Source organism: Scyliorhinus canicula, chromosome 1 (genome assembly GCF_902713615.1).
Source record: "Scyliorhinus canicula chromosome 1, sScyCan1.1, whole genome shotgun sequence".
NCBI classification, from domain to species: Eukaryota; Metazoa; Chordata; class Chondrichthyes; order Carcharhiniformes; family Scyliorhinidae; genus Scyliorhinus; species Scyliorhinus canicula.
In genome coordinates this window covers 143,080,787-143,093,068 of record NC_052146.1, presented here as the reverse complement: position 1 = coordinate 143,093,068, position 12,282 = coordinate 143,080,787, and the positions used below count along the sequence as shown (strand labels likewise).

The 12,282-nt window shown below is 45.8% G+C and overlaps 1 protein-coding gene across 1 annotated transcript in view; it reads left to right on the top strand.

The window, feature by feature from the left end:
- The window catches only part of csmd2 (CUB and Sushi multiple domains 2), a 2,254,685-nt gene that overhangs the window by 1,770,203 nt on the left and 472,200 nt on the right, over window positions 1-12,282 (top strand). The gene's annotated exons all lie outside the window — the stretch shown is intronic.

Sequence of the window (12,282 nt, the reverse complement as noted above, 5' to 3'; positions counted from 1 at the left end):
GACCAACACGGCGCGATTCCCGCCAAAAAACCAGTGCCAGGTAATGCGTGTGCCACACTAGTACCAGGCAGTAATCATCTCCAACAAGTGAAAATCAAACCATCTGCCCTTGATGTTCAATGGCGTTAACATCGCTGAATTCCTCACTATCAACATCCTGGGAGTTCCAATTGATGAGAAGCTGAACTGGACCAGCCATATAAATATTGTGGCTACAAGAGAAGTTACGTTCTCTACTAGAGAAGTTACCTTCCAAACCGGTAAGTCGTATAACACCAGATGAGGTTCTTGCAATGCGTAACTCATATGACTCCCAAACGTCTGTCCACCACCTACACGGCACAGATCAGGGCCGGGATTCTCCCCTACCCGGCAGGGCGGGGGGTCCTGACGTAGCGCAGTGGCGCCAACCACTCTGGCGTTGGGCCTCCCCAAAGGTGCGGAATTCTCCGCACCTTTAGGGGCTAGGCCCGCGCCGGAGTGGTTGGCGCCACACTGACTGGCGCCAAAACTGGCGCCAACGGCTTTTGACGTTCCGCCGCACGGCGTCGGGGCTGGACGAAAGGCCTTCGCCGGTTCACGCATGCGCCGGTGCATCAGCGCCCATGGTGGAGGCCGTGGCGGCGGCGGAAGAAAAAGAGTGCCCCCGCGGCACTGGCCCGCCCGCCGATCGGTGGGCCCCGATCGCGGGCCAGGCCACCGTGGGGGCACCCCCCAGGGTTTGATCGCCCCCCAGGACCCTGGGGCCCACTCGCGCCGCCAATCCAGCCGCCACCAGAGGTGGTTGAAACCACGTCGGCGGGATTGGCCTCTCAGTGGCGGGACTTCGGCCCATCGCGGGCCGGAGAATCGTTGTAGGGGGCATGCCGATCGGCGCGGGGGGCCTGCCAATCAGCGCGGAGGGGTCGGAGAATTTCGCCCGAGGAGTGCGATAGAAAACTCTCCACTTGTCTGGATGAGTGCAGCTCCAACAAGAATGAGCTCGACTCCATCGAGGACTAAGCAGCCCACTTGATTGACACCCAACATACCACCTTAAACATTTACTCACTCCACCACCGACACACAGTGGCAGCAATGTCTAACATCTACAAGATACACTGCAGCAACTCACCAAGGCTTCATCAACAATACCTTCCAAACCGGTAAGTCATATAACACCAGATTAAAGTCCAACATGTTTGTTTCGAATCACTAGCTTTTGGAGCGCAGCTCCTTCATCAGGTGAGTCACCTGATTAAGGGGCTGCGCTCCAAAAGCTAGTGATTCAAAACAACCCTGTTGGACTTTAACCTGGTATTGTAAGACTTCTTACTGTGCCCACCCCAGTCCAACGCCAGCATCTCCATATCATTCCAAACCTGTGATCTCTACCACTTAGAAGGGCAGCAGATGCATGGGAACAGCACCACCTGCACGTTCCCCTCTGAAATAGGCACCATTCCGACTTGGAACTGTATTGCCATCCCTTCATTGTTGCTGGGTCAAGATCAAGGAATTCCCTTCCAAGCCGTACTGCGATTGACCTATACCATATGAACTGCAGCGGTTCAAGATCATAGCTCAGCACCACCTTCTTTCGGCAAATTAGTGATGGATAGTGAATGCTGAACTAATCAGTCATGCCCACACCCCATGAAAGAATACAAATCTACCCCCCTGATTACTGAAACTGCCTCTGATAGTGAAGCCTGAAAGGAACAAAATTTTGCTGCACCAGTGTCCTTTAACATGGGTGCTAGAATGTGGCAGCGACTCTTGAATTTCCTACATCAGGCGAGTCTTTGTGCCATCGGATGCTGTTGGGGGTGAATGGTTGAGGGAAGGACAAGGCAGGCTGCAGCTGAAAGTTGGTTGCAAACTTTTTGAGCGGTTGAGAGGAAGAAAACCTATATTGTATGTCATTTTGGCTTTTATCATGGACCAATTAAGGGATACCATTGCTTGAGGGCTGGTTTAAAAAGCTTATCTCCCACCTCAACAGGAAGCTACATGGTATGGGGCAATATGAAGAATCAGTGAGAAAATTATATCGAAAGAAAAATCGCTATTTGTTTTATTCTTTGCACGTTCCTATCTGAAACTAATAAGGATTAATTTTGTTCTGAATGTTCATGATAACGGAAAAATAGATGTGGAGGAAACCATCAGAAGACAGTAATGGGCAACATTTATTGCCATGGGTGCTATTTCATTCTCTCACCCAGAAATGGGGAATTATGAAAAACAAATACTTGTTAATGGATTTTGAGGATCTTTTCAAAGGATTGAATTGGAAGAAATATGGTCAATTTGCCTGGAGGAAAATGAAGAAAAACTGTTTCCTGAACTATTATCCTGACAGTAGTGATGTTGAAGTCAGGGAAGTTAAATGTAAACCTTGACAAAAGTCAAAATACCACAGGAAAACAAAAAAATGGAAATGCTGGAAATAAATCAGAAAGTTGGACTTGCTTCGGATCAAGGGTAATGCCTGAAACAGTAACTTGTCATTCTCTTCATAAATATAAATCTCTCCTTAGTTTCTTGATCATCAATATTTTAGAATGCATGAAAACGCTTACAAAGTGTACCCAAGGGAATTTAAGCAAATAATATGGGTTAATTTTGATGGAATTTATGACCGTAGCCTGTAATATTGGACCTGGCAGTGATGTCATCCATCTATATGGATGAGACAGGTTGTGATTTGTAGAAGGCATGTTGGTGTCTAGCACAAATGGATGAATGTATAATGCTAAAAATAGAATTATAAACTTCAATGTATTCCAAGTGAAAATTATACAAACTAAAACCAAGGATGGAGTGGGAGAGGTGGTTATAAATGGAAATTATGAAAATAAATATTGTTCCAAATAAGGGTTAAAAGGGTCAAAGATGATTTGCTACTTCTGTGAAATGAGATTATGAGATAACTAGGAACAAGGTCTCATAGCGGGCATGTTTGGCCCTGTGTTTCCTGATGCTCACAGTGCCAAGAAATGCAACATTAATAAACGTCACTTGGATCATTTAGGGGGCCTCAGCGGGGAACGTGCAGCAGAAGCCACACATAGCCCCATTTTCTGCATGTTCCATCTGGTCCCCATTTGTGGAGATCGGGATTGAACGTCGCTCACCCGATATCTCCGACGCGATCAGGATAGATCCCAGCGCCTTGCGTGTCTCGGGAAAACTGCATCTTGCAGATTTGCCAAAAAGTGACCCGTCCTCAATGGGCGGGATTTACATTGCAACGTCTCGTAAGATCATGTTAGATCTCCTGAGGCATTTTGTGCTGTGTAGATCCCGGGAGCAGGGTCTCCCAGCGTCTATGGGCCACGTTGCACCACTGTGCGCAGCTTTTCGGGCGCAACGTGGCCGTTCGATCATGTCCTGCATCGCATTTCAAAGTGGCTGTGGCAGCTTTCGTGCAGTTTACAACTTCCTATGTTCTGTATGTAATAATTGGTTTACTTAGTTAGCATTTTACACATCCATTCAGCTAAATGGAGCTGGTGTGTATATGCCATTGTATCATGTGAGAGTGCAGTGTGGTTTTTGTGTGATTAGAATGACTGACTGACGTGGGGGATAATATTTTGTCTCATCATTTATCTTTCTTAATATTGTTCAGGTTAATCTATTTTTCCATTTCCAAGATAGTAAAATGGATCAATGCCAACCCAAACTACTGCGTAAGTGAGCTGTTTATGTAATCTCAGTGAAATTTGCCAACGGAGGTATAGAAGTTGAGATAGTAAGCTGGCACTATAAAAACCACACAAGGAGACAGATATTTGTAAGGTGGTAATGATCAAGTTGGTGCTGGTTTAATTCCAAAAGTCTACCTTATTTTCCCAAGTCTTCTTGAAAAATAGCTTTCCCCTACTATTGTCTGGTCAAAAGTTGTTGCCATAACCACATAATATTATTTTCTTTGAAAAGGGGAATTATTTCTCACCGTAAATATAGATATTGTAATTATCAACTCTACACTACTGAGCCTAACATGGGTTACACTGACCAATGTGGAGAATAGGTGCTATTTGACCATAAAGGGAAGTTGCATGGGTACGAAGGAATTAAAATATAATATCAGGATGTCACACTAAAGTCAACAGAAGAACATAGCTGAAAAGATATTCATTCCATGCTCTACTTCATTGTGTTTTCTTGGCAGAACATGACAATGCTGTTAAATACAACATCTTCCTGATGGTGAAAAGCAAATATAAAATTCCCACGACATGCTTAATGGGAGATAGCCTTAGTCAGGCATCGTCACTGTACAGATGTTACTTTGACACCAGATAGATTCCTACACAAAAATTCAAATATGAAAATGTCATTCAACTTTCCTTTTCCTCACTAAATTAACCAACGCAGGAGGAAAATAATATGCACAGGAACACCCACAAGCCTTTACATAAAACAATCTGGTTGCAATTGGATCTCACATGCTGATGGTCATGTCAAATGTTTGGCTCAATGTGTCAAATGAAAGGTGAGTTTTTGCTTTGGCTGAAGCGCTCATTTCTGCACCATTGGGCCATCACCAGGTGGTGACCTCTTCAGAAGGAAATGTGGAGCAGGTCCGCATTTCATGAGGGCATTGGTGAATGTATCATTTGGTGTTCTGCCATGGGCTCATAAAAATGGTAAGCACATTCAAATAAGAGCGAATAAAGCAACTGAGGTAGGTTCATAAGAAACATAGAAAATAGGAGCATGAGAAGGTCATTTGGCCCTTCAAACCTGCCCTGCCATTCAATAGGTTCATGGCTGATCCTCTTTCTCGATGCCATTGTCCCATGCTCTTCCCATACCCATTGATGTTTTTATAGTCTAAACATCTATCTATTCCCTTATAATCCATAGAATCCCTACAGTGCAGAAAGAAGCCATTCGGCCCTCAAGTCTGTACCAACTCTCCAAAAGAACACTCTTCCTCAGCCCAGAGCCCTATTTTATCACTACAACCCTGTGCACTGATCACAGACAATCTACTTAACTTGCACATCCTTGGACTTTGAGAGGAAACTGGTGTACCCAGAGCAAACCCACACAGACACAGGGAGAACGTGTAAACTCCACACAGATAGTCACCCAAGGCTGGAATTGAATCCAGGTCCCTGGCATTGTGAAGATGCAGTGATAATGACTGTGCCACCATGCCCTTCTTAAATATATTTAGTGACTTGGCCTCCACAGCCTTCTGTGGTAGAGAATTCCGCAGGTTCACCTGCCTCTGAGTGAAGAGGTTTCTCCCAATCTCAGTCCTGAATGGTGCACCCCGCTTCCTGAGACTATGACCCCTCGTTCTAGACACCTCCACGCCCCCCCCCCCCCACCCGCCCGCCCGCCCCACACCTCCCTTCCCGCCCGCCAGAGGAAACAACATTCCTGCATCCAGTCTTTCCAGCCCTGTCAGAATTTTATAAGTTTCACAGAGATCCCTGCTCATTCTTCTGAACTCCAATGAATACAAGCCGAGTCAACCTAATCGCTCCTCTTATGACAAACCTGCAGTCCCGGGAATCAGTCTGGTGAACCTTCGCTGCACTCTCTCGATGGCAACTATATCCTGTCTTATGTAAGGAGACCAAAACTGCACACAATACTCCAGGTTTGGTCTCAGCAAAGCCCTGTACAGCTGCAGTAAAACATCCTTGCTCCTGTACTCCAGCCCTTTTGCAATGAAGGCCAATATCCCATTTGCTTTTCTAACCACTTGCTATACCTACATACTTGCTTACAGTGACTCATATACAAGGATATTCTGGTCCTTTTATATGACAACATTTCCCAATCAACCACTATTTCAATAATAAGCTACTATTCTGTTTTCCCTTCCAAAATTGAAAACTTCACATTTATCCATGTTATACTACATCTGCCATGTATTTGCCGACTCACTCAACTTGTCTATATCACCTTGAAGCCTTAATATTTTCCTCACCAATTACATTCCCACCAAGCTTCGTGCCATCAGCAAACTTTGAAATATTACATTTGATTTCCTCATCCAAATCATTGAATAAAATCATGCCAGTGTGCATTATTTGCATGTCTTCCTGGTACGCATATCAGTGCTTGTTTGTATCAGCCACTTAGGTGCGTTTCCATTGGCTGCTGCTCTCAAGCCCACTCCAGATTCTCCGTCTCAGAAAAGGAGGCTGTGCACTCAAGGAGATCCTCATTCTCTCAGTCCACTCCCCTCTGTCGTGCCAGCTTGTGCAGAGGAGAGCAGACTACAGTAACCCATAAGATCCGTCCTTGCTGGTCCGTACTGGATGCTCCCTTCAGATCTATCCATGCACCTGAAATTATTTTCAGCAACCTATAGCCTGCTCAATGGTTGCCCTTGTTGTGCCACATGGTACTGGTTGCAAGTGTTCTCTTCCTCGGCATTGCCTCTGTGCCACACAGGTATAAGGCAATATGTGTTCAGAACAAAGACCTCGTCGCCCAGCATCCATCTACAGATCAGGGGGCCTGAGAGCAGTGGCACTCAGGATGTAAAGGTTGTGACAGCTGCCTGGGAATCTTGTACACACCTGCAAGGTCCATTTGTGGTGGTTACATACCTGGAATCCCGTCCTACTCACAAGGGCTGTTGGCTGCTCTGCAAGAGCCTCGATAGCCATTTGCAGTTGGTTATCTGCAGTACCTGGTGGAATGCAATATTACCCCAAATCCAACCTCCTCTTCACTTGACTGACGTGATCTGTGTGAAAACAAGCATAAAGACAAGTTTCCACAAGCAGAGCTCTCTTTGTCATGAACAATGCTACTGTCATGGTGTTAATTTCTTTCATTACAGAAGGTTAACATCCCTTGCGTTGATGCCACTTACAGGTAAATGAATTTGTCCAACGCGAAGATCCATTCTTACTTTCAGTGGAATTTCACTCCAGATAATCCATGCTTTTTATCCAAAGGTTTCCTCTACCCAAAATCAAAATCACATCCATCCCATTTTGATTTAAGCTCAAGCAGCAGATCTTTCTCCTTTAAAAGAATCAATAGTCCCTGCAGCAGATGACAAATTATTCCACAAATCAGCTAATCCTGTGAGAGGAAGCTCCTTTCCTCATTTTGAAAGCAGCTTGTTCCATGAATATACCTTTCCTATTCAGCTGAGGAAATCGCAATGTCACCTAGTCACTCGTTATTTGGAAGCAGCCGAATCACGTCTGCTCTCATTTTTTTATCCATGTAACGCCATTCATCTGATTTTGAGGCACAAAGTATTCTACTCTTAGCCTCCAAGTCTTAAATACAAACCTGATTATACCATATTGATCTTATACTTTAAGGTGTCAAGTTCGGGGATGAGAATTGAGTGTTCCGGTTACGTCAGTAAGAGCTAGTAGAATTAAGCACAAGAACTCCTTAATTGCCACCATTTATTAATTATACTCAAAAAGCCTATAATTATTTACCCGGACGAGATCACAGGATATAATTAACTGGAAAATTCTGCAACTGAAGGAAGCCATCAGTTTCATAGAAAAATATATACTGAAATACAATTTATTGATATATTTACCACAAGTACAGTTAAGTCTATATCCTGCATGATTGGTACAAATGCATCTGACGAAGAACCATGTCAAAAGTTGAAAAGCAAATTACTGCGGATGCTGGAATCTGAAACCAAAGAGAAAATGCTGGAAAATCTCAGCAGGTCTGGCAGCATCGGGAAGGAGAGAAAAGAGCTCACGTTTCGAGTCCAGATGACCCTTTGTCACCCATTTCAACTATGATCCTTGGCAACACCACCTGTGGACTGGTGTGCACCATCAGGAAAATCAGTAGTTATAGCAGCTTGACAAGAGCTGCCGACACTGAATACAACTGTCTTGTTATGCTCTTGGCGTAGCATAAGCTGGTTCCTTGATGTGCACTCTGACAAAGGAAGGTTCAGACGTGGAGATAACTTCAACACGTTTATTAAACTATTTACAATTCTCCTACTTGGATTCTCCTATACTATTAATCCTTCTATAGCTACTCAGACTGGCAAACCAGTCTGCTACAATCCGCGTGGTGGGTGTGATGTTGAATCAACCCTGTGTCTGTACTCACTGAGTGTCTCCACTGGAACGAGGAAGATCATGTGTGCTATGTCCTTTATATATGGGTTGGTGTAATGCCCCCCTGTGGTAGTGTCACCTCTCTGTGTATCGTGAATGCCCATTGGTCGTGTCCTATCTAACGACCTATTGGTTAAGTGTGTGTCATGTCTCTGGTGCTCCCTCTAGTGTCTAGCTAGTCTATGTGTACTTACATTGACCCCTTGTGTATCTACAGTGATGCATATCACCACAACAACAACCCACAATGCACCACTTGTGACTGGGCCTGCTTCCCACGGATTGGTCCCTTCAGCCATCAGCATACATGCAATGTATGAAGCTGCCCTAGCAGCCCCATCGAATTTAATTTGCTCATGTCTGTCATCTTACATAGATGAAGGGATAATGACGACATCCTTGAAATGCTGAATGAGAGTGCCAACTGGAGCAGTTTAATCATTTCATTTTCTGCCTCTACTAAGAAGGGTCAAAACTAAATTAGGATCCTTACAGCAGCTGCAAATGTTTCTTCACCTCTCCTTGATTTTCACCCAAACTCTGTGTAAGGTATTGAGTGAGGTGATATATTGTACAATTTTTCTCTTTTGAGACTACACAATAACGAGTTGGGTTGCATCACACTCCAGGATTAATTTTTGTTCAGTTTTCTAACAAAGGATTTGGGAAGAGTTACAATTAGGGGGTGTGTTTTAAAGTAAAATATATTCACAAAAGCTTTATTGAAAATAAAACAGGGACTGTGATAAACGGTTGCTAAGTTGCTTAACTATGTGCTTAATATGCAGTTCATTAGCTTGTCACAGTAATGCATGAACACACCCATCCATTGTGTTGGCAGCTTCCCATGGCCCAGGTATTCAACATGCGCTGTCTGGTATCAGCCTGTCAATTCAGGGAGACAAGCTGCAGAGTCAAAGGACGACGTAGTCAGTGTTTCTTTTAATATAAATGGAAGTCTCCAAAAGGCAGTACAAGCCATGGGAGGGGGGGGGGGGGGGGGGGGGGGGGGGCAGAGAATCTCGCCCAAAGTCTTTCAACATGGGTAACATCCAAAAGAGGAATTAATGATAAAATCCTGAAGCATTAAATAGGATCTATTTTCCTGCACTGTTTCTGCGGGGCGGTGGGGGGGCGTGTGTGATTGTATCAGATTAAATATGGGATCAAGGGTTAAAAGGGGAAAGCTGTGTGTATGTCGGCTAGCCAGCTCCAACTCGGCAACATATGGATTCTGCTGAGATGGGACAAGGGGAGGTTAGCCAACCTGCTCTGAGGAGGCGGATTGACATTTTGAATATGTTAATGATGTTAGAAGTGTCAAGTTTAACCTCCTATAATGGTTTAAATATGCTCTTGGTAAACTTGGCAGTGGCTTACCTTGGCGAGGAAGAAAACCTTTTAACCACTGTCTGAATCAGGAGAAGCAGGAATTATCTGTCTCAACTACAAAGCTTCCTCCACCATCAGAAATCCTGCCCCCATCCCAAACAGGATGAGGTGGCACTTTAGCACAGTGGTTAGCACAGTTGCTTCACAGCGCCAGGGTCCCCGGTTCAATTTCTGGCTTGGGTCACTGTCTGTGCGGAGTCTGCACATTCTCCCAGTGTCTGCGTGGGTTTCCTCCGGGTGCTCCGGTTTCCTCCCGAAAGACATGGGCTGGGATTCTCCAATCCTGTGGCCAAGTTCTGACGCCGGCGTGAAAAGTGGTGCGTGTCACTCAGGCATCAACTGGCCTCACCTGGCAGCTATCCACCTCTTCCTAAGGGGCTAGTATGGCGCCGGAGTGTCTCCGCAGCTCCGGCACCCAAACGTTGGCACACCACGGCAGGGACGTGTTCGTGCATATGCACCACGGCCTGCGCAATTTCGTGCATGCGAGCCACGGCCGGTGCACGTTGGCGCATGCGCATTGGTTCCCGTCTCTGCGCCAGCCCCCGTCAATATGGCGGAGCCCGACAGGGGCCTGGCATGGAGGAACATAGGCCCCCACGGAACTAGCCTGTCTGCCGATCGGTATTTCCCAATTGCGGGCCAGGCCACCGTGGAGGCAACCCCGAGGTCGGATCCTCCAGCCCCCCCATCCGGACGCCCCCTGCAGACAGAACTCCGAGGTCACGCTGGATGGGACCATACTTAACCCACGCCGGCAGGACTCGGCTGAACTTGGCGGGCACTCGGCCCATCGAGGCCCGGAGAATCGCCAGGGGGGCGCTTTCAACCACCATCGACCGGCACGGCGGCTATCCTGCGGGCACCCGAAAATCGGCGCCGGAGAATCGGCGAGCCGTCGACAGGGCGGCGTGGCGCGATTGTCGCGCCCCCCCCCGCCAATTGTCTGACCCGGCCCTGATGTTAGGTGCATTGGACATTCTGAATTCTTCCTCAGTGTACCCGAACAGGCACCGGAATGTGGTGACTAGGGGCTTTTCACAGTAATTTTATTGCCGTGTTAATGTAAGCCTACCTGTGACAATAATAAAGATTATTATAATAATGATTGTAATAATTATGATTATTAGAATATGGCCTTCTGTCCTTGGTGGCCTGGAAGAAGCTGTGCATGTCATGCAGTTCTAAAAAGCATTGGATTTAATTGGCCTTTTCCTGGATTTCCTTGAGGGAGTTTGGTGTGTGGCTACCAGATGCATGCCCATAGTGAAGCATAATAATCTGAGGTCTATCCAGCAATTGTTTGTGCCCCTTAACATTCAGATGAAGTGAACATCTTTTCTCTCCCAGGCTCAGAAAATGGGGAGGTGGGGGAGGTTGATAAGCAGTGGGACATCCCGCGGGACGCTCCGATCCCAGACGAGGCACCACTAATCCTGTGGAGGAATTTGTTTGAGATGGGGGGGCAGGATTTCAGATGGTGGAGGAAGCTTTGGAGTCAAGAACAGAGCATTCCTGCTTCTCCTGATCCACAGACAGTGTGGTGAAAACATTTGCCTCATCGCCAAGATTAGCCACTGCTCGGTTTAAACCAAGATAGCAAGGATGCTTTTGGCCTCATTAACACATTCAAAATGTCAATCTGCCTCCTCAGAGCAGGTTGGCTAACCTCCCCTTGTCCCATTTCAACAGAATCCATATGTTGCCGAGTTAGAGCTGGCTAGCCAACATACACACAGTTTTACTCATTTAACCCTTGACCCATATTTAATCTGATACAATCACACACGCCCCCTCCCACCACCCCACAGAAACAGTGCAGGAAAATAGATCCTATTTTAATGATTCAGGATTTTGCCATTAATTCCTCTTTTGGGGGTTATCCATGTTGAAAGAGTTTGGGCGAGATTCTCTCGCCTCCCCTTGGCATGTTTTTCAGTTGCGGGTGGCGGCCCAGCGTTGGCCGAGGGTGGGATCTTCTGGTCCCACCACTGTCAATGGAAAGCCCTCGGCGGGAAAATCCTGCCGAAGTGAACAGTGGGAAGATCTCAGCCATTGGCCGGGGTTTTATGCCCTCTCCTATGGCGGGTATTCTGGTGGCGGAGGCGGGTTGCCATTTGTCGGCGGCGCCAGTGGTCAATGCTCAGCTGCTTCCGCCACCGGAAAACCCGGGTGGGGGAGCCAGAAAATCCCAGACATTTTGATGGTGATTGGGATTTATTGATAAAGAGAAAGCCTATTGGAAAGTTCAATTAGCAACAATGTTGAAGTGAATGCAGCAGATGTGCATTGCTTTTCTTTGGCAATATAAACAGGAGAGCAAAATAATGTGATTTATCAGTACTACTTAAACAACTCATTGAGCCAAAAAATTATGATTTCTGTCCCTTCTCCTATATATCTGATATGACTGCAACTTTAAAATTCCTGGGGATAAATATTGAAAGATACAAGGATGACTTATTCTAAGTCAGTTGACCTCATCAAGAGCTTCCAAACCAGTGTGTACCTTGGTCTTTTAAATAAGACGGGATTTTGGTTACCTGCACGGGAAGGTAATAGAATAGTTAAACAGGAAACACATGAGTGGAAGGGTGCTTGTAAATATTTTAGCAGTGGGATGAAACTGGCCAAGGAAAATATTACATTCGACCCTTGACAATATGCCTATAAGAAATGGGAAGATATAATGTTGGAAGTATGTCTCAGTTCTAATGCAATTTCTGAGTTTACATTAGCAATTCCTGCCTTTACCATCTCCAACATAGTCAATTCTGCTATCTCCATTATCACCAGTGCAGCCTGTGTC